Source organism: Hevea brasiliensis, chromosome 2 (assembly GCF_030052815.1).
Source record: "Hevea brasiliensis isolate MT/VB/25A 57/8 chromosome 2, ASM3005281v1, whole genome shotgun sequence".
NCBI classification, from domain to species: domain Eukaryota; kingdom Viridiplantae; phylum Streptophyta; class Magnoliopsida; order Malpighiales; family Euphorbiaceae; genus Hevea; species Hevea brasiliensis.
Genome location: NC_079494.1, coordinates 78211707 through 78226293, shown reverse-complemented (window position 1 = coordinate 78226293; position 14587 = coordinate 78211707).

Genomic DNA, 14587 nt, shown 5'->3' with positions numbered 1-14587 from the left:
AATTGAGAATTTGACATTTACATATAATGATACTTGAGGTAATTTGGCAATGAATGCCAACTTGTAAAAAGGGTAAATTGCATTATATTGACATCATATTGAATTGTAAATTGTGATATGTTGATGCTAGAATCAACTTATCCATATTACCTAAAAAGGTCAATATTTACATTGACTTGTGAATTGCATGATAACTAGTAAAGTCTAGAAATTGAAGAATTAAACAATTAATTTTTAATGTGCCCTAGTTTGCCTAGTTGACTAGTTTGGATAGGTTGGCATGCCAATAGGATTTTGACACTTGTTCTGTAAATGGCTTTATGCCATACTGTGTTTTTACGGCTTATTATGCCACACTGTGACTTTAATAGCTTACGGCTATACGTATTGTGTTATTATACTTGGCTTATCGCCAGATTGATTATATGGCTTTTTAGCCACATTGTTTGCACAGTGGGAGACACTTTGTGACTGATGGTGTGACAGCTTGAGGTATTAGGTACCCAGTGCCAGTATATCCGTTTATCCAGTCTGGTCAATATATAGGCTACACGGGCAGTTAATTTAAGCACTATCAAATTCAAATAGCTAAATCCAGCCTTCTGACATACAACACCACCAAAATTAGTAAAAATGAAAGGTTAGCAAATAAAAGTAGAATCAACAACTGTAAAGAATATCAATGTCATAAATTCATAAAAAATGTATTTACTTTATTTTAGTGTATATTTTTTTATATTTGGCACCACTAAGCAAAATTGCTTAGCGCGTTGCTTTTGTAATGCGTAGGTATTGGAGACTCAGCTGGGGAGCCTAGCAGACCTACGACTGGGTGAGACATCAGATCTGCACAGGAGTCCAGAGTCATCTGCACTGCATTGCAAACATGGTAGGACTTAGGATACCTTGTATTTTGTACTTCTGTTGTATTTTTGAAATTCAGCCTTGTATTTTGCAATATTATGAAAGCTCTAAAGTTTTTAATATTTTGTACATATTAAATAACATGGAGATTTCTGGGTATATTTAAATTATTATAGACTGTATTATGGAACTGTTTAATGACTGTGAAAGTCTATTGACTTTACTGAGAAATCGAGACTGTGAAGGAGTTGAGATTATCATCTTGAACTATTTTTAACAGGTTTATAAGGATAGTTTGTTTGAAATATAGATGGCACCTTGCTGGATTTTTATTACCATTTTTGAAACACTGATTTCATTAAAGTATGAAAATAGAACCAGTATGTTATGAATATCACATAAAGACTTCTTAAATCAAATTGAGTTCAGAAAAAGAGATAATCACAGACTAGGTGCTCCGACACGCCGTGTAGCACGCCTTACTCGGCTACACTGTAAGCGAGTGAGGGGTGTTACATTTAGTTGTATTAGAGCACGGTTTAGGCGTTTCTGGACCTAGATAGTTTGCATATCATGCATTGCATTGTAAGTGTTAAGATGACTCTAATGCAGATCTTTTGATTTGTTATTTTGATCAGAATATGGACTCCACATCGCAAAGAGCGGTCGATGAGGAGGTGGAGAGTCATGCTCCATCTATGACTGAACCAGGAGACAGGAGGGAACCTACTCCACCAGTACCAAATGCACCAGCCACATTTCAGCAAATGGCTAAGTTCTTTAGACAGATGGCAAGAGTTATGCCACCACCACCACCTCCACATTAAAAATCTCATATGGAGAGACTCAGAAAGTTCGGAGCAGTGGATTTTCAAGGTAAAAGGGAAGATGATTCTGCCATAGCTGCAAACTAGTTGGACAGAACTGGAAGAGTCTTTAAACAACTTCATTGTACTCCAGAGCAGAATTTGGAAACTGCTGTATCACTACTACAAGATGATGCATACCAATGATGGGATACAGTAACTAGTGAGGTGCCACCAGAACAAATAACTTGGGATTTCTTTCTCAATGAGTTCAGAAAGAAGTATGTGGGAATTGTATACCTGGAAGAGAAGAGAAGGAAATTTATTACCCTACGCCAGAGACAACTGACAGTGGCTGAATATGAAAGAAAATTTGTTAGACTGAGCCGCTATGGATGAGAAATAGTCCCTAATGAGGCCAAGAGATGCAAGAGATTTGAGGAAGGACTCAATGATAACATTAAAGTAATGATTATAGCCTTGGGGATTATAGAGTTTACCAAGTTAGTGGAAGCCACACTGAAGGTTGAAAAAGTTAGAATGAATGAGCAGAACAGAAGGGACAGGCAATAGAAAAGAGGTCAGGGTCAGACTGGTATATCTTATGCCCCTAGTTAGAAATTTAGAGGTTTGCCTACTCAGAGTTTCAATAGAGCACCAAGTCAGGGTCAGTCATAGAGGCCCAAATCTCAGTTTGCACCGAGGAGAGGCCAGTCCACACCTTCAGTGGCTAGCTCTCCAGGGACAAGGTTCAGGGGACCAGCCCCAATAGTATCTGTTGCTTGCCCACATTGCCAAAAATGGCATAAGGGTGAATGTTGGAGGATGATAGGTGCTTGTTTATGGTGTGGGTCTATAGACCACCTAGTCCGAGATTGTCCTCGCAAAAATGCTACATCTACTCCGGTATCAACTGATAGGCCTACCCCTCCAGCTCTAAGGGGTAGAAAGCCGGGTAAGGCTGAGGCAGCCGGTACTTCACAGAAACTTGTATCAGAGTCTGTAGAGAGACAAAAAGGTAGAAAACCAGCCATAGCCTATGCTATAAGGGCACAGGAGGAACAGGATGCTCCAGATGTCATCAAGGGTATGTTCCTCCTCAATAATACTTTTGTGCATGCATTAGTGGATCTTAGATTTACTCATTCATATATTTGTATCAAGCTGCTCGTAGAAAGGGGAATACAAATAGAGGAAAGTGACCAAGACATCCTGGTCACAAATCCGCTAGGCCACAATGTGGTAGTAAACAAGGTATATAAGGGCTATCCATTGAAGATTCAAGGGAAAGAGTTCTCAGCAGACTTAATCGAACTGCCTTTCCATGTCTTTGATGTGATTTTGGGAATGGACTGGTTATCCCATCATCAGGTAATAATAGATTATAAATTGAAGAGAATCTCTCTGAAAACTGCTGAGAACGAAGAAATAATAGTTGTGGGTGAAAGGACAGATTTCTTGTCCAATGTCATCTCAGCTACAGTTGCAAGATGGTTGAAAAAAGGGTGTGAAGCCTATTTGGCACACGTGGTTGACACTAGGTAGGGTAAATTTGACTTGTCTGACATACCCACAGTAAGGGATTTCTCTGAGGTATTTCCTGGGGAATTGTCTAGTTTGCCACTAGAAAGGGAAGTTGAATTTGCTATTGAGATTATGCCGGGTACAGCTCCAATTTCAATTGCTCCATATAGGATGGCACCTGTTGAATTGAAAGAGTTAAAAATCCAGCTGCAAGAATTACTAGACAAGGGGTTCATACGCCCTAGTATGTCACCGTGGGGAGCTCCGGTACTGTTTGTTAAGAAGAAAGATGGGACACTGAGGTTATGTGTTGACTACCGGCAGTTAAATAAAGTAACAGTGAAGAACAAGTATCCGTTGCCTAGAATTGACGATCTGTTTAATCAGTTGAAGGGAACCAGTGTGTTTTCTAAGATTAATCTCAGATCAGGGTATCATCAGCTAAGGGTTAAGGATGCAGATATGCCTAAGACTACATTTAGAACCCGGTATGGGCATTATGAATTCCTAGTGATGCCATTTGGGTTAACAAATGCTCCAGCAGCATTCATGGACCTTATGAACCGTATCTTCCATCCATACTTAGATCAGTTCATAGTGGTCTTCATTGATGACATCCTGGTGTATTCGAAGGATAAAGATGAGCATTTGAAAATTGTTCTGCAGACTCTAAAGGAGAAGAAATTGTACGCCAAATTGTCCAAGTGTGAGTTCTGGTTGAATGAGATTGCATTCCTTGGACATGTAGTATCAGCTGAAGGGATTGGAGTGGATCCCAAGAAGATTGAAGCAGTGATGGAATGGAAGCCTCCCAGAAATACAACTGAGATCAGAAGTTTCTTAGGGTTAGCTGGATATTATAGAAGATTTGTAAAGGGATTTTCCCTGATAGCTGCTCCAATGACCAAATTACTACACAAAAATATGAAATTTGACTGGAATGATAAGTGTCAAGCCAGTTTTGAGAGGCTAAAGGTTATGTTGACAGAGGCACCAGTGTTAACACAGCCAATGTCGGGAAAAGACTTTGTAGTCTATAGTGATGCCTCACATAATGGGTTAGGGTGTGTGCTCATGCAAGAAGGAAAAGTGGTCGCATATGCTTCCAGGCAGTTAAGGCCACATGAAAAGAATTACCCTACTTATGATTTGGAGTTAGTAGCAATTATCTTCACATTGAAGAAATGGAGGCATTACTTGTATGGAGAAAAAATGCTACATATACACAGACCATAAGAGTCTGAAGTATCTGCCAACCCAGAAGGAACTTAATTTGAGATAGAGGCGATGGATTGAATTCCTAAAAGATTATGATTGTGTGATTGACTACCACCCTAGGAAGGCAAACGTAGTCGCTGATGCCTTAAGCAAAAAATCTATTGTAGCATTGAGATCTCTGAATGCCCAACTGTCTTTAACTCATGACGGAGTTATTTTGGCTGAGTTGCAAGTAAAGCCGAATCTGTTACAACAGATACAAGATGGGCAGAAGACAGATGAGAAATTAATGGCTGTTATAGGCAAAATCACTGAGGGAAAGGAAACTAAATATGAAGAGAAAGAAAATGGGTGCCTGTACTATAAAGAAAGAGTATGTGTACCAGATGATAAAGAGTTGAAAACTAGTATTCTGAGAGAAGCACATAACAGTGTGTATGCTATGCACCCAGGATGCATAAAAATGTACCATGACCTGAAACTTCGATACTGGTGGCCAGGTATGAAGAAGGACATAGCTGACTATGTAACTAGATGCTTGACATGTCAGCAAGTCCAAGCAACACCAAGTTCCATCAGGTTTGTTATAGCCCATAAACATACCTAAATGGAAATGGGACCGAATCACTATGGACTTTGTCAGTGGTCTACCTTTCACTCAGAAGAAGCATGATGCAATATGGGTGATTGTGGATAGATTGACCAAATTAGCACATTTTCTGCCAGTCAGAACTGACTGCTCACTGGAAAAGCTAACAGAATTGTACATCAGTGAGATAGTTAGACTACATGGAATTCCACTTTCCATTATATCTGATAGAGACCTGAGATTTATATCTAAATTTTAGAAGAAATTACAAGAATCCTTGGTCACACAACTCCATTTTAGTATGGCTTTTCATCCTCAGACGGATGGACAGTCAGAAAGAATAATCCAGGTAAATTCTAAAACTCATTGAGTTATTGCAAACAAAAAATTGAGCTGATAATGATAATAATAACTGAACATATGTGATAGGTCCTCGAGGATATGCTGAGGAGTTCTGTTATTGAGTTTGAGGGAAGTTGGGACAGATACCTTCCACTGGCAGAATTTGCATATAACAATAACTATCAAGTTAGCATACAAATAACACCCTATGAAGCACTGTATGGGAGAAAATGCGAAACACCTATATGTTGGACTGAATTGGGTGAAGATAAGCTAGTGGGACCATATCTGGTAAAATAGACAGAGGAAAAAGTGAAACTAATAAAGGCCAATTTGAAAGTTGCCTCAGACCGACAGAAATCTTATGCTGACTTGAGAAGAAAGGACATTGAGTATGAAATTGGCAAGAAGGTATTTCTCAAGGTATCACTGTGGAAGAAAGGCTGAGATTCGGGAAAAAGGGAAAATTAAGCCCTAGGTTTATTAGCCCATATAAAGTTATTAAACGTGTGGGACTAGTAGCCTACAGATTAGCCTTACCACCTGAGCTGGACAAGATACATAATGTGTTCCATGTCTCGATGCTCAAAAGATATAGATCAGATCTTCACATGTCATCTTAGCAGAAGAAATTGTAGTACAATCTGACCCGATATATGAAGAAGAACCAATTAAAATCTTGGCAAGAGAGGTAAAAGAGCTCAGAAACAAGTAAAAATCCTATGGAGGCACCACAACATGGAAGAGGCAACATGGGAGAGCGAGGAGACAATGAGGCAACAGTTCCCTCAGCTCTTCACATCAGGTAAATTTTGAGGACGAAATTTTTATTTAGAGGGGAAGAGTTGTAACATCCCCACTGTACGTGTTCTGTACGTTCTGTTACTTTGGTGACCTAATATCAGTCCAGGCAAGTCAGGATGTCTAGAACTACACTTCGGTGATAGTGAACAGACATATAATGATGAAATAAATAAAAAGAAAATATAGAAAAATCGAAGAAAAATGAAAGAAAGAAAATGAAACTAAGTTAAACGAGCCAAGCAGCAATGATGGTATCAGACGGAAGGTCAAGGAATTGCCAGGACCACGAGGAACCCTCGAAATTAAATTTTGAGACATAAATAAAGGTTTATTGAAATATAATTGACACTAGAAATATCAAAGAAAAAAAAATTAAGAAATTAGTACAAAGAAAAACGAAAAATAGAGAAATAGACAAAAATTAGTGTTACCGAAAAATCGAGAATACAACCCGAAGTGGGGCATTTTGGTCATTTGACACCTAGAGTTTCCTTTTGACCTCAATTTATATTAAAAATAAATGATATTATACTTTGGGAATGTCATGAAAAATTAAAATGGGGTACATTGTATAAATAGTGCAAGAAAAGGGGTATAAATTATATAATTAAAATCTTAACATATAAAATAACTTAATTAAAAGTGAGTGGAGCTCTAAGGGGTATTTTAAACACCTAAAGGACATGTGTACATCCACAAAGCAATTCAGTTTCTGCATCATCTACTCCAGCCGAAATGAACATCCATGGAAGCACCATTGCTGCCCCACATGCAAAGCTTCATTGGTGCATGATCAAGCCATCCTTTCCACTTGGTTCCTTCATTAAAACTTGCCTACTCATCTTGGGGAAGATATTGGCAACAAGAAAAACAAGATTTGGTGAATTTGAAGGAAGCTCTCAAGTGGTAAGTGTCCAAATCCTCTCCCTTGCTTTAGTAAACCTTGTGTTTAGGTTAATGTGAGTAATTTGGTGAAGAGAAAGGAAGGAAATATTGAGATATGAACTTGTCCATTTTTGTCAGCCATGAAGGTTTATTGTGTTTGAGTTTTTCTCACCTCAAATAGATGGGAATTAAGGTTGATAAACTCAAATGGAAGTTGTATTAAGTTAATATCCAAGTATGTGTATGTTAGTGCTTGAATGAAGGGTTTAATAGTGGGACTTTGATGCTTTAGTAAACTGCCATGTTGGGCGGCCTTAAATATCATGAATTTTTGTGTGTGAATATGAAGTTTATTAATGAAATATGATGGTGTTAAATTGTGGGCAGTTTGTATAATTGCCATGGAAGTGTATGTGTAATATAAGTGTTGATGTACATTGAATTTGGGTGGATGTAAATGTTGAATTTTAATGGTGTATTGTGTGCATTGAGCACTTGAGTGTTCTGCCCAAAATGCTTGCTAGAATTGTGTACAATATATATAGAAATGCCATGATTAAATGTTGAAGTATTGGGAGGAGGAGGATTAACAAAATTGGAAGTGTGATGTTCAAATGCAGGTTATGTATGTTGGCAGCACCTAAATTATGTCATAAGTTCAAAAAAAAATGAACCCAATTGGTATGTGGCCAATAGGGGTGAAACTAGACACCAAATGGGCCAAATTTCATGCAGAAATATTGCCAAAATTCTACCTAGAAACTTACCTTAAAAATGACTAAATCCGGAATGGCAACCTTGCAACCCAGATTTTTGATCATATGAACAGTAGTCATTAGGATGACTATAACTCACTCAAAACAGTCCAATTGACCTGAAATTCTTTCCATGGATAGATTAGACATAGAGCTACAATTCTTATGAAGACGCCAAAGCCCAAAAATGTCTAGAACCAAGTCAAATAGCTTGCACAAATTTCGGTACCAAAACTGCTAGAACTAAAAGTGACCTAAAATTGACCAAATTTTGCAGTAAAAGTGCAATCTGTCCAGCTTTAGTAAATTGACCATATCTTGGTCTATACAACTCAGAATGACCTGAAAGTTTGCCTAGAGTGCAATAAGACATAGAGATATAATTTTGCTTCTTTGACTAGAAGCTAAAAACCAAGAGAAATAGGACTTTAAGCTAGACCAATCTAGCACACAAAAATTGAGAATTTGACATTTACATACAATGATACTTGAGGTAATTTGGCAATGAATGCCAACTTGTAAAAAGGGTAAATTGCATTATATTGACAGCATATTGAATTGTAAATTGTGATATGTTGATGCTAGAATTAACTTATCCATATTACCTAAGAAGGTTAACATTTACATTGACTTGTCAATTGCATGACAACTAATAAACTCTAGAAATTGAAGAATTAAACAATTAATTTATAATGTGCCCTAGTTTGCCTAGTTGACTAGTTTGGATAGGTTGACATGCAACAGGATTCTGACAGCTGTTCTGTAAATGGCTTTATGCCATACTGTGTTTTTACGACTTATTATGCCGCACTGTGATTTTAATAACCTACGGCTATACGTATTGTGTTATTATACTTGGCTTATCGCCATATTGATGATATGGCTTTTTAGCCACATTGTTTTCACATCGGGAGACACTTTGTGACCGATGGTGTGACGGCTCGAGGTACTAGGTACCCAGTGCCAGTATATCCGTTTATCTAGTCTGGTCAGTATATAGACTACACGGGCAGTTAATTTGAGCACTATAAAATTCAAATAGCTAAATCCAGTCTTCTGACATGTAGCACCACCAAAATTAGCAAAAATGAAAGGTTAGCAAATAAAAGTAGAATCAACAACTGTAAAGAATATAGATGTCATAAATTCATAAACAATTTATTTACTTTATTTTAGTGTATATTTCTTTATATTTAGCACCACTATGCAAATTTGCTTAGCGCGTTGCTTTTGTAACGCGTAGATATTGGAGACTCAGCTGGGGAGCCCAGCAGACCTACGACCGGGTGAGACATCGGATCTGCATAGGAGTCCAGAGTCATCTGCACTGCATTACATACATGGTAGGACTTAGGATATTTTTGCATTTTGTACTTCTGTTGTATTTTTGAAATTCGGCCCTGTATTTTGTAATATTATGAAAGCTCTAAAGTTTGTAATATTTTGTACATATTAAATAACATAGAGATTTTTTGGATATATTTAAATTATTATGGACTGTATTATGGAACTGTTTAATGACTGTAAAAGTCTATTGACTTTACTGAGATATCGAGGCTGTGAAATAGTTGAGATTATCATATTGAACTGTTTTTAACAGTTTTAGAAGGACAGTTTGTTCGAAATATAGACGGCACCTTGCTAGATTTTTATTACCATTTTTGAAACACTAATTTCATTAAAGTATGAAAATAGAACCAGTATGTTATGAATATCACATAAAGACTTCTTAAATCAAATTGAGTTCAGAAAAAGAGATAATCACAGACTAGGTGCTCTGGCACGCCTTGTAGCACGCCTTACTCGGCTACACTATAGACGGGTGAGTGGTGTTTTATTAAACGTGTGGGACCAATGGCCTATCGACTAGCTTTACCACCAGAACTGGATAAGATCCATAATGAATTCCATGTTTCTATGCTAAGAAGATACCGCTCAGACCCTTCACATGTCATTTCAATGGAAGAGATTAAAATTCAACCAGACTTGACATATGCAGAAGAACCCATACGGATACTGGCTCGGGAAGTGAAGGAACTGAGAAATAAACATATTCCACTGGTGAAAGTACTTTGGAGGCACCATAATACTGAGGAAGCAACATGGGAAAGTGAAGAGACGATGAGGCAACAGTTCCCTCAACTGTTTGCATCAGGCAAATTTCAAGGACGACACTTTTATTCGAGGGGAAGAGCTGTAACATCCTCACTTTAGCTAATCAGTACGTTCTATCGTTTTGGTGACCAATGTCAGTCTAGGCAGCTAGAATATTTGGAATCATAATTAGACTAGAGTGAGGAGTTATAAATAAACCAAAAAATGATAAGAAAAATTAAGGAAAATTTTTAGAAATGAAATGCACTAAGGTTAAATGAGCCGTAGCCACAGTGATGAGTGACCCTAACGAGAAGTGGCGGCGAAGGCCGTTAGTAATCCTAGACCTGGGGAAAACTCCATGAAATAATTTTTGAGATCTCAGAGAAGGATTATTGTGGTTTTGATGACAATAAATTGCTAAGAAAACACAAGGAAAATTAAATCAATCGGTACACACAATTTTAGCTCATAAAGCCAAACGGAGGGCATTTTGGTCATTTCATCTTCGGAGATGATTTTTGACCAACTTGTCAATTTAAGTAAGTGAGATTTATGACATAAAATGTGAATTAATATTGATGAAAAATTTATTAAAAATAAGTAAAAGGAGTAAGGAAGAAAAACAAAATAAAAAAAATAATGAAATAAAAGTCAAATAATGACATAAGTATGATCTCATTAAAAACTTTCCTACCAATGAAAATTAAATAAACTCATTATAAGGGATAAAGAAGACCCAAATTACTTCATCTTCTTCTTCATCCATGTTGGCCGAAATCCCTAACCCAAGCTCTCCATCATTTTTTTTTTCATTTTTAACTTGATTTCCTCAAGCTATTCACCATAAAACCCATATTTGTCTTCACAAAAAATTATGACTACACCTTAGGCAAGCTAAAGACAGCAAAAAGAAGTAGAAAAGAGGAGCTTTTACAAGCTTGGAATTTACTCCATTAGAGGTTAGTGTCCAAACTTATTCTTTCTCTTTCAATTCATGTTGAGGGAGTTGAATTAAGTGGATATTTACAAGAAAATTGAATAAAAATCATGTGTATACCGACCCCAAAATTTTTGTAGCCTTGTACTTGGTAGGCTTTTGAAGATTTCTTTGAACTAAAATGGTATTATAGCTACCTTTAACATTAATCTCTTGAGTAGGATAATGAAGTGTAAGTTAATGCATAATTTGGTATGGTAGAGTTAGGGTTTGGGCACAAACTTGAGACCTTGTTCATGTATTGGTGAAAGAAAGTTTTAACGGTCAGTTAGTGACCATTTGGTTATGTATTGTTAAGAAATGAAGTGATTTGTTCCATCGGAATTAAAGTTAGGTATGCTGCCCTTGGTGACTTGCAGGACTGGGTGTGAGTCCAGCAGGTTTGGGCAGCTATAACTGAAGTTGTGTAGGTTAAATTGGTGCAAGACTAATTGGACATGAAACTAGACACATAATGGCACAACTTTGGTGAAGAAACCCTACCCAGAAAACCAAACCAATTTAACTTGAAAGCTACCCTAATCTAGGTGATCAACATGCTGTCCTTGGAAAATGACCAAATGAACAATGTTTGTTCAAATGGTCATAACTCAGTGTAGAAAAGTTCAATTGACCTGAATTTTTACTAGTAGAAATTTGAGACATAGCCCTACAACTTTCATGAAGAAAATAATCCCAAATTTTGACCATAACATATCCAAAAACTGACCTGCATCTAGTGTACAAAAATTGTAGAATTGATTCTGCCCATAAATTCTGGAAAAATTGCAATCTGGCCAGTTTTGGTGTTTAGGCCATAACTTGAGCTAAAAAACTCCAAATGGAGTGATTCATAAAAATAAATGTAACTAGACACAATAAAGAACAATTTTGATGAATAACATTTGGCTCACTGTAGAATAACCTAATGAAACAGTGAACTCTAGCACTCAAAACGAAATTTCTGAATTATTCTCCATTGGTTTTAATTATTGTTTGGCAACTAATGCCAATACTTTTGTAAACCAGAATGTGGTATCTTGGTGAACTTCGGTTCAAAAAATCTATTATAAATTAAAAATTCAACCTTTAAGTGAAATTAGTTAAATGAATAGTGACCTCTATATTATAAAAAAATAAATAATTGAATTATTAACTTCTGAAATGCTCTAGTATGCCTAGAATGATTAGTTTGGATAGATTGGCATGCCAATAGGGTTCAGTTAGCAGTACTGCACATGGCATTATGCCATTCTGTGATTTTATGGCTTTTAGCCATTCTGATATCAGTGTGATACTTGGCCTTGTGCCCAATGTTTATTACAGCTTATTAATTGTTCCGTTGCACACCGGGAGACACAATGTGACTGATGGTGTGATGGTCCGAGGTACTTGGTACCCAATGCCAGTTTACCCATTTATCCAGTCCAGTTGACTAGTATAGGTTACTTGGGCAATCTAAATAAATCTTACAAAATTTTAATCAAATAATACTATAATATTTGCCAGGAATTTAGTCTACATAAAATGTTAGCATACATTTTTTATATCCATTTTGTTTTAGCTATTTTATTTTATATTGGCACCACTAAGCATGATTGCTTAGCACGTCATTTTTGCCACACGCAGGTACTAGAGACACAGCTGGGGAGTCCAATAGACCTCAGACCGGGTGATTAGTCAGATCTGCATAGAGTCCAGAGTCACCTCATATCTGCAGTGCACTTAGTAGGATATTAGGGATTTTGGGTTGTATTTTGTACTTTGCATTTTGTACTAGTTCTTGATTGTAATTATAAACTCATGAAATCATATGATAATGTAAGTATATGAAATTTCATTTTATTGTAATCATCAGTATATTTTGTTGAAAAAAATAAAATGTTGGGGAATATTCATGAAATTGATTCGAATTGTGATGTGAACAAAAATTTTGAAAATTGTGTTGAGATTTGAAGATTGAGTTGATATGGATGTATATTGGAGTTCTTGTCACACCCTACTCCTCCGTAAGATGTAACATGATCCCGTAGTACACCTAATGAATTACCGTACTTCGCCTATCGGTAACTCATTAAATATACTACAAGGGATTTTAAATCAATTTTTGTGAAATTTAAATCATCAATTAAAATCTGGTGTTATAAAAAATTTTCAAAATTTCGACAGAGTGCCAGCTGTATTTTGAGAAAATAGTTCTTCAAACCTGAAAAAGAAAACACTCCCAATATGTTTTCTCAAATACAACTCTAATAAACATCATTTCATCTCACAATTCAAATTCAATAATCAAATCATTTCATTTTCAAACTAACCTCATCATAAAAGAAACAATTCATTGATTACAAGACTCAAAAATTAATATTACAAAACTATTCAGGTAAATGAAATCTCAAATTTACATTTACAATAATTTATATTTAATTACATACCAAAATATTTTACAAAAATTTTTATACAACTGCTCAAATAATTTACATACATATTATTACATGTATACATCAAAACCTATGTACATGGGTATATCTATGATATACCTGGAGCTGATCTGCATGTGTCTTCAAAAAAGCTTACTCAACTGCTCTATGCTCTTTTCACCTGCGACAGCATACAAAGCTATCGCTGAGTGGTGAACTCAGTGGTACACAACTATAATTTAAAATATAGTATAATATACATTGACAAAATTATAACAATTAATTTGAAAGTCTCGAAATTTAACAAAATTCCAAAAGTCAAAATCTTAATTGCCAATAATATAAATCATTAGTTAAAATGACTTCGAGCAAGAAATTCAAATTATCAAATCACAACTGGACATTTAAAGTAATTCTAGCAATCATGGAAATAAAGATTAATTCCAACAAAATCAATTATGCATAAATCCCATTTGAAATCGAAATTATTTACTATTCAAAAACCATTCTTTATCTCACTAACTATGCAAGACTAATCCGCAAGGGCCATCTTCGGGGTGATTCTAACTCCCTATGGTCGGGGAGGTCGAATTGGATTCTAACTTCCTATGGTCGGGGAGGTCGAATTGGATTCTAACTCCCTATGGTCGGGGAGGTCAAATTATCGTGCACAGTACACATCACAATAATAAAACTTCCGAAAGGGCCATAACAAATAAGAACTTAGATCTAACCTCTAATAACAGGAGAATCTAAGCCTGTGCACATACCATGGTAATCAAAACAAATCTAACTCCATTGTCTCCTCAACAAATGAGAGAGACAGGCAATAACCTAGTCAAGCATCTATAGTGAGATATAAAACAATATTATAATTCTCTTTGTCCTTTTTGTAAGCATAAATCACAACACAGTTCGATTCAAAGTCAATTCTAATATCCAATAATTTTTTTATGCTTATCACAATTCAAAACATAAATTTGTATTTTTCCATGCAAATTGCCCATCACAATTCAAAACATATTCTATCAAAATTTTCCAAAACATAATTTATTCAATCCACAACAATACTTAATACTTGTTAAAATACCATTTCACAAAGCTAAATTCATACATACTATAACAATTTCAATAATCATTGAATTAAATCCAATACTTGATAAACATAATACATAAGGAAAATAATTTCATTTAATCATATGAAATATTCAGAATAAAATCAACTAAAAACTAGTTGTGCACAAACCTCTGATGAGTCGTCTCTTGGCCTTGACTCAATGTTCCTTATGCTTTTCAATAACTTTTTCAAC